Below are 23,902 nucleotides of genomic sequence, written 5' to 3'. Positions count from 1 at the left end.
TCGGAACCTAGAAATGCATTGCAGGGCTTGTTGCTAGAGCCTTGCAGCGAATGCTGAAGTGGCCCAAAACACAGCAAAGGCGCCGAACTGGTCTCCTTCGCCCATGCAGTAAATTTGGTGTTGACGCTGCCGAGTTTAATTGTTTTAGGGAGAATTGCGCTTTTGCTCACAGTTATGTGTCATGTGTCACGGCTAAAACTCTAAGTGTGAAAAGGCCTCGATTAACTTGAATTCACACGTCAAGTTCGTTTAATTTTATCTTGTGTTCCTCTGCGCATTTTCTTCTCTACTTTACTTAGTTGTGTTTGAGCGGGTTTGTAAAATGATTCTCATCTACATAACGAAGATAGGTAATATTGAATGTTTGGGTATTGGACGTAATTACAAGTTGTTAGGTTCATCATCTTCAAGATATTGGAAATTGTTGTGCAGTCTGTTTCCAATTACTGATATAATTTTTACATGACCATGTAAAGAAAACAGCTTGTTGAGTATTCTTGATACTCTTTCTTGTAGTATCTTTCAGTAGGCCTGAGCCTCTGTCTGGTCCTTGCATGTTAAATTTCCTTTGATGTGTGTCCAAAAAGGTTCAATATAATTTTTCCTGTAGCTAATTTTGTACATATTCGGTATAGCATCACTTTTCAATGAGTGTCTATGTTTGTGTGTATATATATATATATATATATATATATATATATATATATATATATATATATATATATATATATATATATATATATATTACATTATATATATATATATATATATATATATATATATATATATATATATATATATATACATACAGTATGTATATATATATATATATATATATGAATATATATATATACACGTTATATATATATATATATATATATATATATATATATATATATATTATATATATATATATATACATACATACATACATACATACATACATACATACATACATACATACATACATACTGTACATAATCATTACAACATGTCTGATTTTATGTCGACATAATTTATATTAATTGCTTCAGTTCCTCTTGAAATAATGCATCATCAACTGAATGATCACGTCTGATACGAATATCTGTTTCTAAAAGTACTGAATTGAATTACGTTTGATTGACACGTGGGAATAATTATTCCTCTCGTACCATGCCTTGAGTAATTAGTCTTATTATTGGCTGATAATGGCTATTTCACAAATATTTGAAATATTAATTTTACAAGTTTGCCAATATCCCTTGGCACACGTGAGAAGTATACGAGCAGCAAAGAAGGCGAAATCAGTACATGAGAATTACAAGCTAGAGATGGCGATTGGTACGATACGCGTACACATCGTTACCGGGTTCTAAGCGATGTCCGGCAGGGCAGCCGATCGAGGCTACGGCCTACCCCAACGCCAAATCAAAGTCCTTCGAAAAGAAGGCATCGTGCTTACCCCATATAAAAATGGGAAAAAGCACGTTAAAACGAAGAAGAAGAAGAAGAAGATGGCGATTCATACCTTCTTGAGATTCACGGGAAGTGGGCACCAAGTTATGGTGGCTTGTCCTACCGAGTTTTCACCTCAAGAAAAGTCTGATGGAGTTATGAAAATCCACGGGAAACTGAACCGCGATGCAAAAACATTTCTGTATTTGTAGACCCGTGATGAACATACGAATTCTGTAAAGAGTTGTTGCCTCGGAAAGTAAAGAACGGGAAGTTATTTTTTGTACTTGAAGTTTGTTTCCTGTTGATTAGTCTGTTTGTGTAGGTAGTGTCTTCTTTCCGTGCTTGATTAAAGCAAATAGAGCGCACTCCATGAGATAGCAAGTATCGCTAAAGAAACCACGTCGGATTCTAGATAAATATTCCACCTCTCTCTCTCTCTCTCTCTCTCTCTCTCTCTCTCTCTCTCGTGCATATTGCTCGAGTAAACAGCTTTGGAAAGCTGAGCCGAATTGTTTCTTTTTTTTAGTCAGTGTTTGACGGAAATGAAACAAATGCTTCATTGAGAGCTGGGGTTTTTATGTGTATTTTTTGAATGCTCAAATTAAAAGATTTGGAGCGAGAAATTTGTTCATTTTGTTAGCGACATCTGCGTTGGTCTTGTTTTTTTATTTATTTATTTATTTATTTTTCAAAAGAAAGAAATATGAGCCGTCTCTTACTCAGAATTAAAGGTAATGAATTCAAGTCTTCTGATGTAAAGCTTCTGCATTTCATGGTGAAGAAATTTTCCGGTGTCTTTTGTGAGAGAGCTTTAAGAATTATATATATAAAGCTGTAAAGCCATTATTATATATTATCATTCGAAGCTCCGGTTACGTTTCTTTCTATCCGTGAAAGTTTTGTTTTACTGATAATTGTAACAGTATTGCGCCATCTTATGATTTTTATTATTCCTTTTAAAACAATTATATTTGAGTGCAGTAGCTGTGTGGTCTGTAGATAAGCGTTCTCCTGCTAAAGGGGGCAGCTTCACGAGCATACAGATTTTTGTATATTATGTAGAACTGAATCGTATCTGCTGTAGTATCATTTGTTGAAAGAAAGACATATCGTGTACAAATTCAGTATATAATATATGCTTTGTATATCCTTTGTACTGAGGGGTTGACACCAGAAAAGCCGATCTTTCGGGATGGGGTTGCTGGCCTCATGCCCTTTCTTCAACTTAAAGCTGGCGCTGATACTGACTTACAGTTCAGCCGACTGGTGGAGAGAGGCCAGGGTCTAACACCGGATCCTGTGAGTTTGTACCCAGTGTTCTGCACACACACACACACACACACACACACACACACACACACACATATATATATATATATATATATATATATATATATATATATATATATATATATATATATGTGTGTGTGTGTGTGTGTGTGTGTATGTGTATGTGTATGTGTGTGGATGGTACCCAAAAGGGTAGCGGCTCCCTCTTGCCCACTACATCCTTGCCTATCAGCTTCCACTGATACCTATTCACAGCTGGGTCGATTCGTGAGGGTGGTACCTTAATGTCGCGAGCCGTGCACGCTACCACTGAGTCATGTAAGCTTTTATGCATATGAGTTAACAAGTGCGTATGTCACCAATGCAACTCAATTGTTGATGTTTTTTTTCAGTGATATGGGGAGTTATTATTAATTATTGTGATCAATTGAGTCATTTTCGTTTAAGGATAAACACACTGAAGAGAATTTTCTGTAATCTTTTTAAGCTTGTTGATTTTGAACGGTAAAAAGTTCTAGTTTGTGGATCAAGCCGTAGGACCAATGCTGGGAGTAACTTTTATCGGAAGAATCCATTCTTCCCGAGCACAGAATACCGGAAGGAATACTTGGGGAAGTGTTTGCCGAACAGCGTTTGCCGTCTCGCGAATTCCAAAGGAGAAAATAAACCGAAGTGTTTGTTGTGTGCCAACCAACTGCGGAGATAGGGAAGTTTGCAGAACGACGGGACCGAGCTCTAACACTACTTTGGGGGAGGGGGGTTCCAGGGGGTGCGAAGCCTCCTCGACCAGGTCAGGGCATGGCGCCGTAAGCGAGGTTAGGAAGGTAAAATGTCTGGTTAGGTCAGGACTTGACGTTCTAGAAAAGGTTAGGTTTGTTTTCGTCTGCGGAACTTGTTACCGTCGTTCTGCACTCGTCCCAAAAGATATGAACCCAGTCCTGGTTTTATGCAAATATTACCGTCGACTCTCACTACCAGCCATTTGACATTTTTCAGTTTGGACTGAAAAATAAAATAATAAAAAGAAAAACTTAAAAAATGGGTTCGACCCGGACTTCGCTTCAAGCGGAATAAGCTGCATGGTCTTTTTCCTTCGAAGGGGGAGCGTTTAAGGGGCTCCGTGGGTTGTTGGTAGATAGGTCAGAGATACGAGTTATTCAGCGGAAAAGTTTTTTATCTTTTTCTTCTGGGGAATATTTGCAATATGATGTTTGTTAGGGGTTGATCACGGTTAGGTCGTTGTTTGGCTCTGGGTTTGCTTGTTTGTTTGTTCAGTGTAAGGGAGTGTGATGTTGTATAGCTGAAATATACACTAGACAGATAAACATCGTTAAGTACATCTTGTAAGTGTACTGTGTATTGCACGTAAGTAAATTTAATTAGCATGTGATAAAGAATTAAATTTGACATTATTATTATCTGACTGAGAATTTAAGAAAAAAAAATTTTATATTATTTGGCTAACCCTCCTTTTTTTTAGAATATTTTTGTGCGTGTCTTGAAAGTAACTTAAATAAAATTTTAAGTGACATAAATAGGTTAAACAAATAGGCGATTGTCGCTATTGCAAATCACTCTAACCTCTCTAGACAACTGACTGAAATTATGTGGAGATGCTTCTTGTTTGTGGCTTACTTCAAAGATTATGCATTTTTAAAAAAGCTGTAATGATGTGCTGATGGAGACTTTCCTTGACAATTGTTATTTTTAGTTTTCTGTAAAAGACAACTATTGCGCCGGCTTTGTCTGTCCGTCCGCACTTTATTCTGTCCGCACTTTTTCTGTCCGCCCTCAGATCTTAAAAACTACTGAGGCTAGAGGGCTGCAAATTGATATGTTGGTCATCAACCCTCCAATCATCAAACATGCATACCAGGTTGCAGCCCTCTAGCCTCAGTAGTTTTTATTTTATTTAAGGTTAAAGTTAACCTTAGTCGTGCTTCTGGCAACGATATAGGATAGGCCACCACCGGACCATGGTAAAAGTTTCGTGGGCCATGGTTCATACAGCATTATACCGAGACTACCGAAAGATAGATCTATTTTCGGTGGCCTTGATTATACACTATACAGAAAACTCGATTCTTCGGCGCATTTTTTTTACTTGTTTTCTTTAAGTTTAATTATCGACACGGTTTCCGAGCCTCATTTAACATATATCTAAACATAAATCATTCTAAATATATTGTCTGCAAGCTCTCAGAGTGTAAGTATGCATTGGTGAATTAAAACTAACAAGATATATGGGATTTGCACGATGGTTGTAATTGCTTTATCATTAATAACGGTGTCTAAAATCAGAGTATAAAAATACAGCAATATATTTGCGATATATATGTTCTTACCGAACAGCTGGTACAAGTTTATGTTGAATTAAACTTATTTGCACGGATCTTGTTTATTCGACACTTTCATACAAAATCAGGTAATATTTTAGTTATTTTCTCGTCTCCGGATCAGTCCCTGTATCATCTTACAAACACATTTTCATTACGTAATGAAAGCTTAGATTATTAGCTCTGACATTCATTCATATAGGTAACATTAAAATCATCTCTTTTTAACTCCATTTTATCCATTTGCAAGTGATGGTTGACTTTTTTCATGTTTGCATCCTTATCTCTTGTAATAATTTCTCTGTTGAGCTTCTATTAAATCCAAGAAAGTTCCCTATAAAAAAATTTCTGGCATAGAGTCTAAGAGAATGTACTTCTCCCAGTTGTTCCTAAATCTGACTAACCCGCACCTTTTCCGTTATAGTGATCTTCAAACTCATTATTTCCTATTTTTTTTTTTTTATTCCGTCTTTACTTCATTTCACTTACCCTGCACTGATTTTTAGTTTTCTGTAAAAGAAAACTATTGTGCCGGCTTTGTATGTCCGTCCGCACTTTTCTCTGTCCGCCCTCAGATCTTAAAAACTACTGGGGCTAGAGGGCTGAAAATTGGTATGTTGATCATCCACCCTCCAATCATCAGGCATAACAAATTGCAGCCCTCTAGCCTCAGCAGTTTTTATTTAATTCAAGGTTAAAGTTAGCCATAATCATTTTTCTGGCAACGATATAGGATAGGCCACCACCGAGCCGTGGCTAAAGTTTCATAGGCCGCGGCTCATACAGCATTATACCGAGGCCACCGAAAGACAGAGCTATTTTCGGTGGACTTGATTTTACGATGTACTGAAAACTCGATTGTCGGCGCAATTTTTACTTGTTTGTTTTTTTCAATTCTGCCTTCCAATTCCGAGATATCTTCAGATTTACATACATGCCATATAAATCGTGCAATAAATATCCCTTTTCAGAAAGGGAGAGTAGATGAGAATGGTTTTATTACGGTGAGGGAGGCCAATAATATACGTAATTGAAGGGAGAGCTAAAGATAAAACCCTATAATAAAAAAAAAAAATTTAAAAGTTCGTTAAAAGAATATTCAAATGCAGCATTACGGAAAATAAGAATATCCAAATGCAACATTGAAAAAGATTTAAGAGTATAAGGTAAATGAAAATTAAAATTTCATAAAAAAAGAGAATAGGCAATTAATGTAAAGTCGAATGCTAACAGCCCTGTTGGAAATAGATCCCGTTGTGTGATATATTTCTGCTTTTGTGTGATGTAGCTTTTATGCGTTTGTTACTTTCTCCATTAACCTCGTGCAGTCTTGATCCAATTAGCAGGATAGCCGTGGTAATATTGACAAGTAATATTATATTGATTTGACACGATTCTCTGGGCGGCTCTGTCTCTTCCCCCTTTGAAAGTGCTCTCCATTTTCTCGCCTCTCTCTCTCTCTCTCTCTCTCCATTCATCCATTGTGTATATATATATATATATATATATATATATATATATATATATATATATGTGTGTGTGTGTGTGTGTGTGTGTGTGTGTGTGTGTGTGTGTGTATTATATATATATATTATATATATAATATAAATATAGATATATATATTATATGCACATATATATCTCATGATAACAGTATCATCTATTCCACTTCCTGGTTAAGGTCTCATTATCCCGTTTTCACAGTTAGTCTTGCATTTCGCTTCTCTTAATTGTTTCCTCCTTTCCTTCCACATTCATCAAAGTCTAATTATGCACCCTCATCTCTCGCAAAGGATGCTGCAACTGAAGGTTGCTGCTTTATTTTTTTTTTCCATAAGTGATATTGCAACTGCATTTAAGGTTTCCTCTGATGGTAAACAAAAGCACCATGTTGTTGAGGCTCCACCATACCACAATTCCGTCGGCTTCATTACGGATGCAGCTTCCTCGAAAATGATTTGGTGTAATAATACAGTTTGTTATTTAGCGTTTCACAATACTACGATGCCGCGTTGCTTTAGATTTCACTCGCGATTGGCCAGAATTTATGATGGAAATTAGTTGCTTTGAAACATAATGTAATTTTTTTTATAAGAAGACTGTAATATCGTTTGTTATTTAGCATTTCACAATACTACGGTGCCGCGTTGCTTTAGATTTCATTCGCGGTTGGCCAGAATTTATGATGGAAGTTAGTTGCTGTGAAACAATGTAATTTTTTTTTATAAAAAGACTATAATAACGTTTGTTGTTTAGCGTTTCACAATACTACGATGCCGCGTTGCTTTAGATTTCATTCGCGGTTGGCCAGAATTTATGGTGGAAGTTAGTTGCTTTGAAACATAATGTAATTTTCTTTTAAGAAGGTTACAATAACGTTTGTTATTTTGTGTTTTACAATGCTGTGATGCTCTGTTCCTTTATATTGGCCAGCATTCATGATGATATCAATTTTTTTGAAACATAATGTAATTTTTTTATAAGAAGACTGTAACATCGTTTGTTATTTAGTGTTTCACAATACTACGATGCCGCGCGTTGCTTTAGATTTTATTCGCAATTGGCCAGAATTTATGATGAAGATTGATTGCTCGGAAACATAATGTAATTTTCTAGAGGACAGTAATATCGTTGTTATTTAGTGTTTCACAATGCTACGATGCCGCGTTTCTTTAGATTTTATTCCCAGTTGGCCAGAATTCATGATGAAAATTAATTGCTTTGAAACGTAATGTAATTTTTTTATGAAAAGACCAAAATATCCTGTGTTATTTAGCGTTTAACAATAATACGGTGCCACGTTTCTTTAGATTATATTCGCATTTGGCCAGAATTCAAAATGGAAATTAATTGCATTTTTTATATAAAATGACGATCTACGGGTCGACGTGAGCAGTGTTCCAGTTGCTGACTTTTGGCCCCCCCCCCTTTTTTTTTTTCTTCTTTTAACCCGCTCGGATAAGAAGCGAGAAGAAAAGAGAAGGGGAAAGCTGAATAGTCTCATTTAAGGTTGATATCAGGGGATCGAGCCACCCCGTGAAAACGGAAGAGTCTGCATAGAGATACAAACTAGCATGGAATGAAATTGGGCCTGTGTCGTCTTCTCTCAAAGCTCGCCCCAGAGGAACGTGTGTATCGTGGTGTTCAGCGAGAAACGTCGAAGAGTGAAATTTGGAAGCTGAAAGAAGAGAAACAGAAATAAAGTGGTCCCGCTTGAGCTTTTTACTCTATTCTATTCTATTTCACCAGCTTTTAAGGGAATGCTGAATGCCTGAAAAGGCCTTGAGGGAAACCGTAAAGCTGTCAAAATCCAGGTAACGAGAGGCTCAGAGGACCATTTAAAGGAACCACGGAGTGTCCTCAAAGGAACCGGAATGCTGGTTCACCTGCTACATTCCTCAGCTACCATTAGGTAGGATTTGTTCACTCTCCTGTGAAATGACGCAGTAAAGAGGCCATTGTCTGTAGGAGTGCGTTAGCCTATGCAAGGCCGTGTTTATCGATGCCGTCTGTTACCTTGTCTTTTGCTTTTAGGCCGCCGAATTTTGTACCAGTTCCGATCGGGTAGTTTTTTTTTTATTATATATGTCACATCATTCATTAAACTTCATATCTTTATTTTATTTATTGGTCACATGGCTACATATTTACTAATCATTTCCTTCACTATTCATTAATTCATTTATCTTAATTTATTTACTCTTCATTACGGCGCTGAATGGCCTCCTTGGCCCCATTACCTGAGTTCATCTAATTGTATATACGTCAGATTCATCCAGTTATTTATTTTTCATTCAAACTATCTTTCTGTCCATTGAAATCGTCAAGTGAAGTGAAGAATACTGAATACATAATGATTTTAATTGCACATTCCCTTCCTTCAAAATGTTAATTGTATGTCAGCTCCTTCCGATCGGATGGATCGTACATCCATCCATCCATCCGGTCGGGTAGTTACAGTTGTGCTTCCTATTCACGAAGAGCAATGGCAATTATTAGGAGCGATTTTCAATTGCCGAGTTTCTCGCTCACCTGGTTTCCAGTGTGCTGGGCGCGAGTCATTCGAAAGAGAAATATTCCCCAGTTGTGTCCCACCTGGAGCCCTGGTGCCTTGCGCGTTAAAGAAGGTGGACTGTTCCGGCGTTATCCTGTTGCGCCTTCTGGCTTTACCTGTGCCTCCCCGACTTCCCTTCCCTTAACCACACCCTGTGTTAACCGTTTTTGGTGCCAGTGCCTCCGTGGCTTCCTGTTTGGGAAGAACGTTGCCTTTAACGACCGAAGCTCATTTCTGCAAATGCAAGGTTTCTGTTCGGAATGTTTGTGTTGTTTATGTTATTTCCTCGAACTTTCTGATTTTTCCCTCTCCGCCTCTCAAGTATTTTCTTTTCCAACGTTTCGTATGCATCGCACGTTTGCCTGAAATCTGTTAAGACAGTGGTATTTCCCTTCTATTTTTGAGCATGCGTTGAAATTTTAATATTTTGACGCGTGCCGTCAGTTGTAGAATAGGTCTTGTTTCGTTAATAATTTGCCTGATTAGATTTTAACCTTTTACTTTTCGGAAATTGTAAGCACTTTTTAATATGAGTTTGTCTAATTGTATGTCAGATTCTTCCAGTTATTTATTTTTCATTCAAACTATCTTTCTGTCCATTGAAATCGTCAGGTAAAATGAAGAATGCTCAATACATATTGATTTTAATTGTCCATTCTCTGCCTTCAAAAATTTAATTGTATGTCAGATTCTTCCAGTTGTCTGTTGTTCATTCAAACTATCTTTATGTCCACTGAAATCGTCAGGAAAAAGAAGAATGGTCAGTACATATTGATTTTAATGTCCATTCTCTCCCTTCAAAATTTAAATCTTTATCAGCTACCTACATTAAATAATTTCGTAACCTACATCGTTGTAGCATGCATTTTGGAGCGTACCTTGGATTGGAAACAAATGTCATCCGGTTGCTGGTTTTCAAATTCACGTATGTGCAATGTGGGTAATTACCGAAGCAATTTCAAACCAAAGAAATTGTTTCAGATTCATTCCTAATTGTTTCCTTTAGCCAAATATTCGTTTAGTCACTTTCAGAGAGTTCTCTCTCTCTCTCTCTCTCGGCGCTGTGGTGTGTCACTCAGTTCACAAACTGAAAGTCAAAATCTGTTCTTGAATTGCATGACATGGGCTCAATACAGCTAGTGAATTTGGTAACTAATAGTTAGTCGCCCGTTGTGGGTCGTAGCTGGACTAGAGAGAGAGAGGGGGATGGGGAGAGAGAGAGAGATAAAACAGACGTGAGTGTTCATTACTCAGTGAAAATGTATACAAAGACCAACGACTTGACGTATACCACCAAAGCGATTAAAACAGTTCAGAAAAAGTGCTCTCTCTCTCTCTCTCTCTCTCTCTCTCTCTCTCTCTCTCTCTCTCTCTCTTTCACCTTTCATTCGTCTTTTCCTTTTCTTTGCCGAATCCCGTTTTATCCGCTCTCTATCCTTTTCCTTTCTGCACACCTTCAGATCCCCTGCTCCGTTTCCATTTCCCTTCTCCACTTTTTGTCTTCCAGTTTTATTTATATTTCTTTTTTCATTTTCTCTATTTATTTCACTTCGAACTCTGGTCCCTCTTCGTTTTCTTCTGTAGAGAGACTCTGTCCGCGTCTCAAACCATTCTCTCTATTTTGTTTTATTTATCCAATTAGAGTGAAGTATCTTTGACGTCAAATGAGATTTTCGTTGCTGCTTTTCGGAGCGATGGTGGCGGTGGTAGAGGCTCTCCCGAACGGGGACCCCCACACCCCCCTCCCAACCCCGCCCCTGCCCTCACAGACATGTTCCTATCCCTCCCATCTACCCCACCCCCTCCAATCCCACCCCCATCCCTTTAAGTTTTTTACCAGCGAGCTTCTTGTGGGAGGGAAGGGAGAGAGAGAGGGAGAGAGGATGGATGGATGTACGGGTTACGGATAAGATTTATTAGAAATCTCTCTCTCTCTCTCTCTCTCTCTCTCTCTCTCTCTCTCTCTCTCTCTCTAGTAGTATATTGACTTATATATATAATATGCTTATATTAAAGTATGCAGCTCTTGGATGTAAGGCCTACACAGAAAGGCTAGTTGAATTTGAAAATATCATTATACATAATTGCCTAAAGGCCTGTTATTAATGGTTTTTGTAATGGAATCTTCTTCATTTTCGTGTTTGCTCACTGAATGTTTTGCTGGCATTGTGCTGTATATTTAATCGTGCAGTCGAAATCTATTCGGTTTACAACAGTAGGGGCAGTGTCAGCTGACGGCTACCCAGATTCGTCCGTGTTTTTGTATTTGTTCGCCATGTTGGGGCATCCAACATCTCTCGGCTAAGCATTTTAGTTATCGGCTAAATTTTTTCGACACGCGGCCTCTCTAAAAAAATCAAAGTTCCACTGAAAGGACTGAGAGTGAAATATACGTTGATTAAACTGATCACGACCAAAATGAACTGCATATTATTATCGTTTCTTTTATTGTTTATGTTATTGTATCTTGTTCGTTATTTTTCATTGAACAACTAGGAAAAGAGAGACCGCAAAGATCGCCATTGAACAGGGAAGAGGGGTTCGCTTACACAGATAAACCAAACGAACTGCGAGTTATTATTTTTTCAATTATTGTTTATATTATTGCATCGTGTTCGGTGTTTTTCACTGAACTAGGAAAAGAGAGACCGCAAAGATCGTCGTTGAACAGGGGAGTGGATTTCGCTTACACAGATAAACAAAATGAATTGCATATTATTGTTGTTTCTAGTAGTGTTTATTTTATTGTGTTGTGTTCGGTGTTTTTCATTGAACAACTAGGAAAAGGGAGAATGCTAAGATCATCGCTAAGTAGGGAGGAGGATTCCGCTTACACATAAACAAAATGAATTGGGCATTATTATTGTTTGTATTATTGTTCATGTTATTGTATTGTGTTTTCTGTGTTTTTCACTGAACAACTAGGAAAAGGGATAATGCAAAGATCATCGTTGAACAGGGAAGTGGATTCCTATTACGCAGATAAACAAAATAAACTGCATATTATTATTGTTTGTATTACGGTTTATATTATTGTATCGTGTTCGGTGTTTTACACGGAACAAGTAGGAAAAGAGAGACCGCAAAGATCATCGTTGAACAGGGAGAAGGATTCCGCTTACACAGACAAAGTTTACAACTTGCTAATTCGCATTCATGTCGTTGGCGAGAGAAATAACGTGCGCGGCGAACCGTTATCGTTCATAAAATTGCCACGGCCAAATTTTCATGTAAATTAACTGCTTTGGACAATTTCCCATCAAAATATGATTGCAAATAAGCTCGGTCGAAATAATAGCTGTGTATTTTTTGGGCCGAACCATATGCTCCCGAATATAGAAAGCGAATAAAAAAGTGAGCGGGATTTATTATCAATATTTAGAGTGTCGCAAATCATGTCGGGAATCAGATCAGTGTTGTTGTTCGTTGCTTGCTTGATCCATGCACAAACGGGCGCCATGATTACCATTCCCCCCCCCACTCTATTGAGGGAGGGGGGAGGGGGAAGTGGAGTGACAGACCCCGTAGATATGCACCGCATTGCGAGCCTAATTGCGTCCTAACGGTGAAGAGGAATATGGACAATTAAAGCTTAATGTCGTTTCTCTTAGTTTTTTTTTCTTTTTGTTTTTCTTTTTCCTTGCAGGTCACTGACATAGTCATAATCCTGTTCATCGGGTTTAATTATGTACTTGTGTTCGATCGATTTCTGTGGTTAGATTTCCAAATAGACTTGCAGTTAGGCTTATGAAACATTTTTTACTCTCTCTCTCTCTCTCTCTCTCTCTCTCTCTCTCTCTCTCTCTCTCTCTCTCTCTCTCTCTCTCTCTCTCTCATATGTAAATTACATCCCATTTCAGATCAGGTCGTTCAAAGTTATTGTAAATCTCAGCGTGCCATTCAGTGTTGATTACCTTTTTCGTTTGTTATAGGAATCTATTGAAATGGAGTTGGTGTTATCTTAAAAGTAGTTCATCGTCTTTGAATAGTTAGCTTTGACCCGTTTTTAGTTTCCTTACTCATTGTCTGACATCTTCCTTTACCCTCTATAACAACCTCCTTTATGTGAGATTATTGTGCACCATTTCTTTCTTGGTTTTACAGAGGGGGATCCTCTGATAATGCCGTAAGTTCACCTCACGCGGTGCACTGTAGGCATTACTTAAGGTTCTTTGCAGCGTCCCTTAATTCGGCCCGTAGCTGCAACCCATTTCATTCCTTTTACTGTACCTCCGTTCTTAATCTTTCTTCCGTGATACTTTTCACCCTCTCCTAATAATTTTTCCATCGTGTGACTGCGAGGTTTTCCTCCTGTTAAACCTTTCAGACTTGTTTTTTTTTTTTTTTTTTTGTCAATTTCCGTTTCAGCGCTGAATGACCCCATGAGTCCCAGGGCGTGGCCTTTGGCCTAAATTCTGTATTGCACTCTCGTTCATCCGTCTTTCCATCTACCCTTTTATTTTTTTTGTTTTTTACATCAGATATGGGAACGTGGCTGCCTGGTCCGTTTACCCTCACTTTAAAGGGAAAATAAATAAACTGCTCGCTGTGTGTGTTGCAAGATGGTTCAGCCACTGTGCAATTGCTCTCTAAGGACCGGGAGAATTAGCCTCATTAAATACTGCCAGGGACAACAGTTAATGATTTGGGAAAATTTCACGCCTCGTATCTGGCCTACTTTCTCTTTAATTCGAACTTCCTTTCTCTCGCTTTTCCTGGCGTGTGTTTATGCATACGTGGTAGTATCGTCAAAATACAAGTTACAATAACGATGATATCGTATTGCCAAGGTATAAAAAATTTATATGCAATGTTAGAGGATGAATATAACGAAGTAATTTCCGTTCATTGCATTAACGAGTTTCACAGTGAAATATTTAATTAAAACTGCAGCTTATTTTTGAATACAGTACATTAACAGAGAATTTTGAGCTTATTCAGACTATATGTTTGGTTGTTTACGTAAAAGAAGGCATTTTTCCGCTCTGTTTACACGCGTTGATATGTACGTATGTGTACGCAGATATGTATGTACGTGTAATTGTGTTTCTTCTTAACCAGATTAAAGGATTTTATACAGATGTTTAGATTATCAGTTCACACTCGATGAAGCAGATTCATCTCTGGATCATCCCAGCAGTCAATCCTATTATGAATTTAGCTTATTGAACATTTTCTACTTATGAATCCAGTTTATGAACTTTCCTGCACGTATATTTGACTCGTACGTCGCGTAGCCTTTTGACCCGCCAATGGAATCGCCCTTTCGGGTGAAGGGCTCCCTTTGCAGGTGACTGGTACCTGTCATCCACCTGTCAACCAGCCACTGTCATCTCGCTGTCAGTTATTGCATTGTCGATAAAGTAAGGGAATGAGGTGCAGCCGCTCATAAGTTGACACGTGTTTTGGAAAGTTACGTCATCAGATATAGGGCAGTGGGTTTTATGTTATACTATTTCTTGATATGTGCACTCCCGAAGGGGGGGTAGTGTCGTCAGTGCACCTCTTGAGGTGCGTTGTAGGCATAACTTAAGATTCTTTACAGCGTCCCTTCGGCCCCTAGTTGCAACTCGTTTTATTCCTTTTACTGTACCTCCATTTATATTATCTTTCTTCCACCTTACTTTCCAGCCTCTCCTAACGATTGATTTATAGGGCGAGGTTTTCCTCCTGTTACACCTTTCAAACCTTTTTGCTGTCAATTTCCCTTTCAGTGCTGAATGACCTCATAGATACCAGCGCTTGTCTTTTGGCCTAAATTCTGTATTCTCTGTTCTTGGCGTGTGCACACTTGAACGCGTGTGAACACGTACAGTACATAATTTTTTTTCCCAGAGACATCCGGAAACACGTGTGAACATGTGTTCGTAATTTTTCCGTATTCTGGTTGATTCAGGAAGCTCAGCGCTCAGTTCTTATGTTATGATTTTAAAAACATTTTAGTGTCTGAGGGCATAATGTGCATTTAGAAATATTATTTCTTGGTGTTTAAAAATGAAGTTGTTCGTAAAGCACCTTGCATTTTTTTTATTTCCGAGTGAACATTCTTGGAATAAAATTGAAATCCGTCTGAATTAAACGGAAGGAAAGAAATCGGTCTGAAATGTGAAAGTATTATATTCATCCTGACACCTCAGCTTTCGTACTGGTCATTCTCCTCCTTGTACTAATTTGTGTCATCATCGAGTTAACAAGAAGAATCTCTCTCTCTCTCTCTCTCTCTCTCTCTGGTATCCAGTTTATTGCTGTTGATTAGAAAGGGGTTCTGTCTTTCCGAGCTCAACAAGAAGAAAGTCACTTGAGAAGAGTCTCTCTCTCTCTCTCTCTCTCTCTCTCTCTCTCTCTCTCTCTCTCTCTCTCTCTCTCTCTCTCCAATGAATTTGTGTTCCTTCTCCAATATATTATAGTATGTTTGTTTCTCTGTCTTATCATTCCTGTGAAATCCCTCTTTCATAATATTCCTGAGAAGTATCTCTCTCTCTCTCTCTCTCTCTCTCTCTCTCTCTCTCTCTCTCTCTCTCTCGTGGTATCCAGTTTATTGCTGTTAATTAGGAAGGAGTTCTGTCTTTCCGAGCTCGTAATTGTCACCACGCTATTTTCAGAATGGCGTCGAATTAGTTGACATTCGGCGCGATATGCATCATTATCGGTGTTCATTTTAGAGGTCTAGTTTTCGTCTTCTTCTCCAGCTTGATTATAGCCATAGATTGCCTATTAGCTCATTAAGTATCGAGGAGAATTTCAGTGTTTCAGCAGCGATTGCGTGCGCGATTTCTAAACAAATTAAAATACACAGCTCGAAGAAATTGTGCAAATTTGACCTCAAGGTTAAAGCGAAACGGAAGTTCAAAGGGCGCACGCAGCTACTAATTAACCTGCATGAAATGGTCGCCTCTTTCCCAACATTTTTTCAGGACGCGGGGAACCTCGGTGATATTCTTTGGTTCGTTATTAGTTTGCTGAAAAGAAAACTATTGTGCCGGCTTTGTCTGTCCGTCCGCACTTTTTCTGTCCACCCTCAGACCTAAAAACTACTCAGACTAGAGGGCTGCAAATTGGTATGTTGATCATCCACCATCCAATCATCAAACATACCAAATTGCAGCCCTCTAGCCTCAGTAGTTTTTAACTAAATTGCAGCCCTCTAGCCTCAGTTGTTTTTATTTTATTTAAGGTTAAAGTAAGCCATAATCGTGCAATTGGCAACGATATATGCCAGGCCACCACGGGGCCGTGGTTAAACTTTCATGGGTCGCGGCTCATATAGCATTATACCGAGACCAACGAAAGACAGATCTGTTCATTGACTAGCGGCTGTACAGAAAACTCGATTGCGCCGAACAATCTTCGGCGCAATTTTTACTTGTTTTTATTTGTCATTGTCTGTATTTTACTAGTGAGATGGATTTGTTTTGGCCTTTGAATTCCACAAAGCGATTTTTTTTTTTTTTTTTTTTTTTTTTCTTTTTTAACTTATTTCTGGGATGAGTTGCTTTTCAGGTTACTTCCTCTAATTCCTTGAGATTAATGGCTGCTTTCGTTCGTCATAACGAAGCATTTGAGATTAATGCCTTTTTTAGCCCAATATTACCGAGCATTCTGTTTTCTCTTTTTGTCTAGTGTAGCCATCATCTCGAATTTATTATTCCTTCTCGTGCTTTTTCTCTCGTCTTAATTTTCTGTTGTCTTACTTTTCTCATGTCTCACTATTTACTAAGTAATACCCACTTGTCAGGGTTCGCGGTCCTTTAATTATTACCTTAATTTTTTTATGGAAATATTTTTATTACCTTACGCAGAGATTATTTGTAACCGAGTATTAGAACCTTGATTGTGCGTCCTGTATTTTAATCGACAAACTTTGAATGAACGTCACCGTGCTTTATCTTCCAAAGGGATTCATGTAACGCGTACTTTACTGCAATATCGGGAAAGGGGAACGAAGGTAGTTGGAATTATATACTGCCGTTGATAAAAAATCTTTGAAGCTAAGTTCGACGTCTCTTGGCTTGTAGCACAAATGTTTACGCAGTCTCCGCACGAACGCGGGTGACTGACTGTGGTATCAAGGAGTTTGGTAGTTTAATCCTGGAGGATTATGGAGGATAGATTCCAGTAATTGCTCTCAGGTTCATTGAATATACAGTAAATGTAAGGATTTAAATTGTTTATTATGATTCCGCGTGTGTATTTTTTTAGTGGTAATCGTAGCGCAATTTGTACTGGCTGTTCAAAAACAAAAAGATTTGTGTGACGGAAATGTTCGGTTGTATTAATCCCTTTTTGAGTTAAGCACCCGCTGGGACTTGTTCTTGTTAAGTATTATACAAGGAGGATCGTGCAGATTTTGTGCTTGTGCTTGTTTCGCTTCAGCTTCTTGTACTAACTATCTAAAAAAAATATTTTTCGTATATGGGAAATATCTTGTAACCATACCGTTGGTATTCCTTATGACCATTATGACCCCGGAAAAATTAACACGCTTTGTTTGTTAAGATGTTCCCTGGTTGTTAAAACAAATTTTCAGTTATTACACATAAAACAGAAGTAACTGGAAGGGATAAAATATGTCAAGAGAACTGTGTGTCGTTCAGGACAAGTTCGAAGACAAGTTCAAACAAATTTTCATTTATAACACGTAAAACAGAGGTAATTGAGAATTATTTGTTCTTCAGAACCAGTTTAAACATATTAATCCTCAAAATGTTGGTAGAGATATTGTAGCATAGGCAGTTAAATGGACACAGTGTGCCACATGGAAGGATTAAAATTGAATGAATTGATGCCCTCAATTACGGTATTCTCTCAAGGTCATCGTCGACAGGTGAAAACGGGCAATTCAAGATTTAGGCTCGTATCCAGAAATCATACGACGGTTCGTTGTATGCGATCGTCATGGTGTTGCCGTATCCAGAAACCACACGATCATACGCAGGCATTCGCATTTAACAATGTAATTTTGGAACCATGGTGAAGGAGGCGTCGCATGGGTACCCCCTTGCGATGGCAGAATTGAAAGAATGTAAATTTCAACTCTGCATCAAAATACGTTTGCCAAAGTGATTTATCTACAATGTCTATCGAAAATATGAAACAATTTGTGGTAAAAAGACCTGAATAACAGCACAACAAAGGTCTTGAAAAGAATACTTTTAAGAAGTCTTTGCCTGCCGACGACGGATGAATTCGAGCTCATCGTAACAAAAACAACCATAGTCAGGCACCTCTGTTGGAATTCTTTTCCTTCAAAATAGGCTTCGTTGACGTTTTTAGAGTTTCCTTTTCAATACAAAATTGCGTATTTAATTGGTATACATCTAGAAATCTTAATGTGTTGGTGTTATATTGCCCAAGAAAGTTGAAATCAGTACAGCCACTGAAGCTCCTCACAGGGAGACTACTAGGTGATGCAAGCGTGAAATTCCTCGTAGGAGGCTGTTTATAATAAGGAAATTAGAAAGTGCGGTGTAAATTACTAGGCTAGGTTGCATGTGATGCGAAAGTGAGATTGCCCAAGCCTTTTAAGAGAAGTATGAAGCTAATTGCCTATGGTAGTGGCTACCTATATGGATTGCCGATGGCTTTCACAGGCAGTGAATTGCCAAATACAAGCCAAATTCCTGATGCATGAGAGCCTATATATATAAAATTCTAGTTTAGTTACGGAGAGAAGCATCTCTTGTCTCTCTCTGTATTGATATATTTATGAAGGAATTTTCAGTATTTCCTTTAGGCTAATAGCCAGATACCTAACCCAGCTTAGAAGTTAAATATACCTTAGTTTTACAACTTGGAATCCTGTTCCTTTCCTAGACCCGGGGCTTCACCCCCTGAACCCCCTCCTGATTTAAATATGCAACCGTAAGTAAACTAGAATTTTACCAATTGCCATTCCCTAGCCTAGTGAATATAAAAATGTTATGTGGAGGATGGCATGATTCATTTTTGCAGAGAGCTATGTTGGGTGATGTAATTTTAGTGATAGGCATACTTGGAGAAACGATGTACAAACAACCCATACATGGAGGTTAATATATTTTTTTTTCATAAAGCTAATTTGGAGGATGTGGAAATGCATTTTCTTGACAGGCTAATTTAGGATTCTTTATTGTTTTTTGGGAGGCCACAGGTAGATCTCATGGGCTTAGGGTTCATTGCTCATGACTCCAAAATATTTTCTACCCCAAGACTAGCAGAGAGCCTAGAATCGGGCATGTATAGAGGCTTTTTGTTGGGAGACAGTGGTTATCCATTCCATTCTTACATAATGACACCATTTCTTGCTCCCAATACACACAAACAAAGACGTTATAATGCTGCGCACACCAAAACTCGCAATCTTATAGAACGTGCCATAGGACTACTTAAAAAAAGGTTTGCAGTTATCAATACCAGTTAGAATAAAGTTGAATAACACTAAGAACATAATAATTGCTTGTGCAGTCCTTCATATTCGTGCCATAACAAACAGAATACCTTTACAGGATGAAGAAAATCTTGAATTGGATGATGCTGATGAACCTGATGTGGGTATCAGTGAAAGGGCTGACAATACCCAAGAAGATCAATGTAGGGCCCACATAGTTGACAGTTTTTTTTATAGGTTGAGAGATTATGTATCTGTTTTGTGTTAATTAGGTTTAAGGTATATTTTTCCAAATTTTGTACATCCCAAAAATGCACTTAGGATGATATTGCAGCTGTTTTGCTTACAGTGTAAGGAACCCTCAGTTCTGGTGATTTGCACTTTAATAACAATAAATCTATAATCTTATCACTTGCATCATTTAAGAACCCTTTAGATATTGAACTGGATAGTGACAACACATTAAACCAAGAATGCTTTTGTCAGATAGCTGCATGTGCATGGTAAATTGTACCCGATACCAAGAAAATGAAAGTACACTTCTTATTGACTTAATGAAATATGAAAATATAACTTACATGTTTGCCTTTAAAAAGGAACACTAATGGATTTATTTTATTTATTTATTTTTTGGTTCATCCTGAAAAAAATATTCAATGGCAAAAGCAATCAATGGTTAAAAAGAGGTAATTCATTCTAGATTACTAGAATTGACTGAAAGGATGAAGGATAAATATTTTTTACACAAGAAAAGATTTATTCAGGAACTCTTACCATAGTTGTCAATCTGACACCTTGAGAAAGACATGACTGTTGTACTTGCAAGATGAAAATGGTGATAAAAAAATTTGAATACAACTGTGCTTCAGGTCAAATCAGAACACCATTATTTAGAACTTTACTTATGATGTCTAATACAAATTATTCAGAAACACTAGTTTAAGAATTATATCATAACGGGCTGCCAACGCAAGAGCCAGTGTCCTGCAGAAGGCGAGGGCAATCTTTAAGTTGATCTTGATTGTATTGTAGAGGTAGCATCATTAGTTGAAACACCACTTTCTAATTGTGCTGAGGTTAAAGGCAGTGGCTCCGTAATACCTGAAAATAATAAGTAAATAAATAAATAAATGATCTACTGCACCTTAGATGTAAATCCCTTCTGCAGCACACACACACACACACACACATATATATATATATATATATATATATATATATATATATATATATATATATATATATATATATATATATATATATATATATATATATATATATATATATATATATATATATATATATATATATATATATATATATATATATATATATATATTATGCATACTGTATATATATACATTACATATATATATTATTATACAATTATATATAATGAAAAATTGCTAAAATTACTTGTGTTGAATTAGATACTTCATTAATTACACCATCTTCTAGCATAGTATTGCTTCTAGGCTTAAATATGTGCAAAACAGTGAAAGATACTAGGCTATAAAATCTTTTGGGCACTAAATAGTAGCCTATTTAAGAGGCCTACCCGTGATTTTAAAAAGCTTTACTGAAATCTGGCAAATCAACATATTCACATGTCCTTCCAACTAAGCGTTCACACTTCTGAACTGAGTATACAAGTGCTGGAACCTTTAGGGTCACACAGCATTAAAATGTTATCTTAAACCCAGCCATCAATAATAAAAACATAACCATTTTGCTTTCCCCAAAGGCATTACAAACTTTCCTGACAGGAAGAGTGTAATGGCCATCAAAAAGTTGAAGGTTCACTAGTTTATATATTTCATTCTTGAAAACATCAGAGCACTTACTTATTCTAACATCACGTATGGGCTCTTCTGTTTCATCAACTGGATGAAATGTTTCAATCCCATCTTGTCCATGGATAATTCTGCTGTCATCAGTGATGCAGCTATGACAAACTCTTCAGAAGACTTTCGAAGAAATGGTGGAGGACCACCACCAGTTCTGCATAAATTCTTCTTGATGGCAGCATCTACCTGCTTCACTCTAGTAAATAAAAAAAAAATATTAGAATAAAAATATGTTTCCCCATTGGTTTTCTAATTTATTCTAACGACTGTGACTTTAAAAACGGATTGCAATGAAATTTCAAAATATAACAAAAAACCTACCGTCCTGTGTACTTCTCTTCCACCTCCAGAATAATAATTTAAAACATCTATCGCATGTTCGAATTCATAAGAAATGTCATTTGAGCATTTACACAAATATTAATGAGCACTTAAGAAAATAAGGTGAGCTTTGTGTGGCTGGAAAAGTGAGCTGCACATTATAAAGCATAATAATACCACCTAAGCTAATATAGTCTAGCCTAAGCAGTTCACATACCTGCCACAATCATCGTAGCCTTGCATACTGGCAGGCATTATGCAGGCTTCAGACATGCTAGCCTACGTGTGAACTCAACTTGAAAAAGAAGGGCTAGCCTATTTCAGGTGTTATCCTACTCCAAATCATTTGACCACCTGCAAACAACAGCCAAGATCTCAAATGTCAGTCTAAACTTTTATTAAAAACAATCACTTTGCCCAGTTTGCAAGCAGGTATCACACGTTAAAACCGTTTTATAATTTGGAAAACCTCGTATACCCATAAGAAAAATAGCTAAAGTTTTACCATCACTTTTTAAAGTACTAATAAACTGGCTGTAAGCTAATGAATGCTTAGTTTACTTGCAAATCTACCCATTAACAATACGATAATACTACTGTGTGCTCCAGCCCTTCTATCCACCATGAAAATAAATTGTAAGACCCTCCACATAGCTATTCTGAACCTAAATTGGAATATTACCCAAATTTCCTAATAAAAGACATTAATAATTAAAAATTCACATCAAATTATACAAACCTAATGCCTGATACACCAACTGCTTTTGTAATAAGCTAGACATTACTAACCTAACCTCTCCTTGAGCACCCATGCTTATTTAGCTGGGGGCTATGCCCCCTCAGACCCCAATTATGATTTGGTTAGCCTAACCTACCTTAACCTACTCTAATATGCTCCATTCTATTCATTTGAAGATTAATATATTCATATGATATAATAGCTTTAGATGATAAACTGGTGTTCCCTTGGATAAGCTAGGCTAGGCTAGCCTGATGTGATTATTATTAACAATTTAACAGGCAGCACAAGCCTAGGCCTTCCATAGCCTAAGTTTCTTTTAACCTAACTGGTAGTTTACACACCATTTTGCTCACAGCAGCCTAAAGTTGCCCTGAACACAATTACAAAACAAAAATGCTTTCTTACCTGCGGTTTACATGGTCGAAACAGCGCTTGACTGCATTGATGAACGAGGAGGTTGGTCAGGATACATGGCGTTAAACTTGAGTGTTACATCGCCCCCCCACGCCTCACGCTTTTTTTTCCAAAGTTCTGCTTCCTGTAGATCGGTCGGTGATCACATTCTCATGCTCCTTTATTAAATTAAGAAGCATTAAACGCTGAGAATCAGCTATTGTGGGTGCACGCTCCATATTCCTGTTTAGTTGCTTGCGTATTTCCCGACTCTGTTTACATTTTCGCGCGGAACCAGGACAGCAAATATCAAGTAAAAAAATATACTACAGATATGCAGTATCTTTTCCTAATAAATAGTAAAGACAAAGACATTTTAATTCAATATCACTGTAATAAAAGAAATTGTCTATGATACTGATACAGTATTGTAATCGTCGATTCCAGGCATTTCATTCCCAGTAACCGCATATGTTGGTAAGCCTGCTTAACCAGCGATGCGATGCGATGAAGTCGAGGGCGTCGTATGATTTCTGGATACCACGATAGTTCTTCGTTTGGGACCATACAACCGCGATCGCCTTCGTATTGACAAATGCGATCGCATGGTTTCTGGATACCAGCCTAAATGTGAAGAACATGACCTGTGGGAAGACAAGCGGACAAGAGCTGTAGGGTACTGAATCATCAGCAAAGGCACTCGTAGCTGAAGAAAAGACCGCAGGTCATTAATTTGCCGAAAGAAATGAGTTGGTGAGAGAAGAGCATCCTGAGGAACGCCGCAAGAAAAGTGGAGGGGAACAGGTGTCGAGTCATCAACGGCAGAAGCAAAACGATCGGATAAAAACCTAGGAACGAGTCCGCGAGAAAGAGGAGAGAGAAGCCATTAGCGGAAACTTTCGGCTGACAAAGCTATATGCCCGACTTTCGAATGTCTTCCAACGAGGACAAAAGACTCGGTTATTTAGGAAAACCCACCGTTGGGTACAAAACACGTTATTACTACCGTTGTTGTTGTTGTTGTTGTTCTTGTTCTTGTTGTTGATGTTATATTTGAAATGGATTTCAACCCTTTACAGAAAAATTTATTATGTTCGATTCTGCTGCTTTCAT

General features: G+C 37.6%; 1 protein-coding gene and 1 long non-coding RNA gene across 44 annotated transcripts in view; one reads left to right on the top strand and one right to left on the bottom strand.

Moving 5' to 3' along the window:
• LOC136854032 (dystrophin, isoforms A/C/F/G/H-like) overlaps window positions 1-23,902 on the top strand; it is a 1,916,343-nt gene that overhangs the window by 1,430,977 nt on the left and 461,464 nt on the right. The window lies entirely within an intron of this gene.
• Window positions 20,223-23,415, bottom strand: LOC136854031 (uncharacterized). Its single transcript, XR_010857603.1, has 3 exons — window positions 22,802-23,415; window positions 21,331-21,529; window positions 20,223-20,587 (listed from the first exon to the last, which is right to left on the bottom strand). It is a non-coding gene; the product is annotated as an uncharacterized lncRNA (long non-coding RNA).

The sequence above is a fragment of the Macrobrachium rosenbergii genome, chromosome 28 (assembly GCF_040412425.1).
Source record: "Macrobrachium rosenbergii isolate ZJJX-2024 chromosome 28, ASM4041242v1, whole genome shotgun sequence".
Lineage (NCBI taxonomy): Eukaryota > Metazoa > Arthropoda > Malacostraca > Decapoda > Palaemonidae > Macrobrachium > Macrobrachium rosenbergii.
Note: the sequence above shows the minus strand (reverse complement) of the source record. Positions and strands in the feature narration are given on the sequence as shown.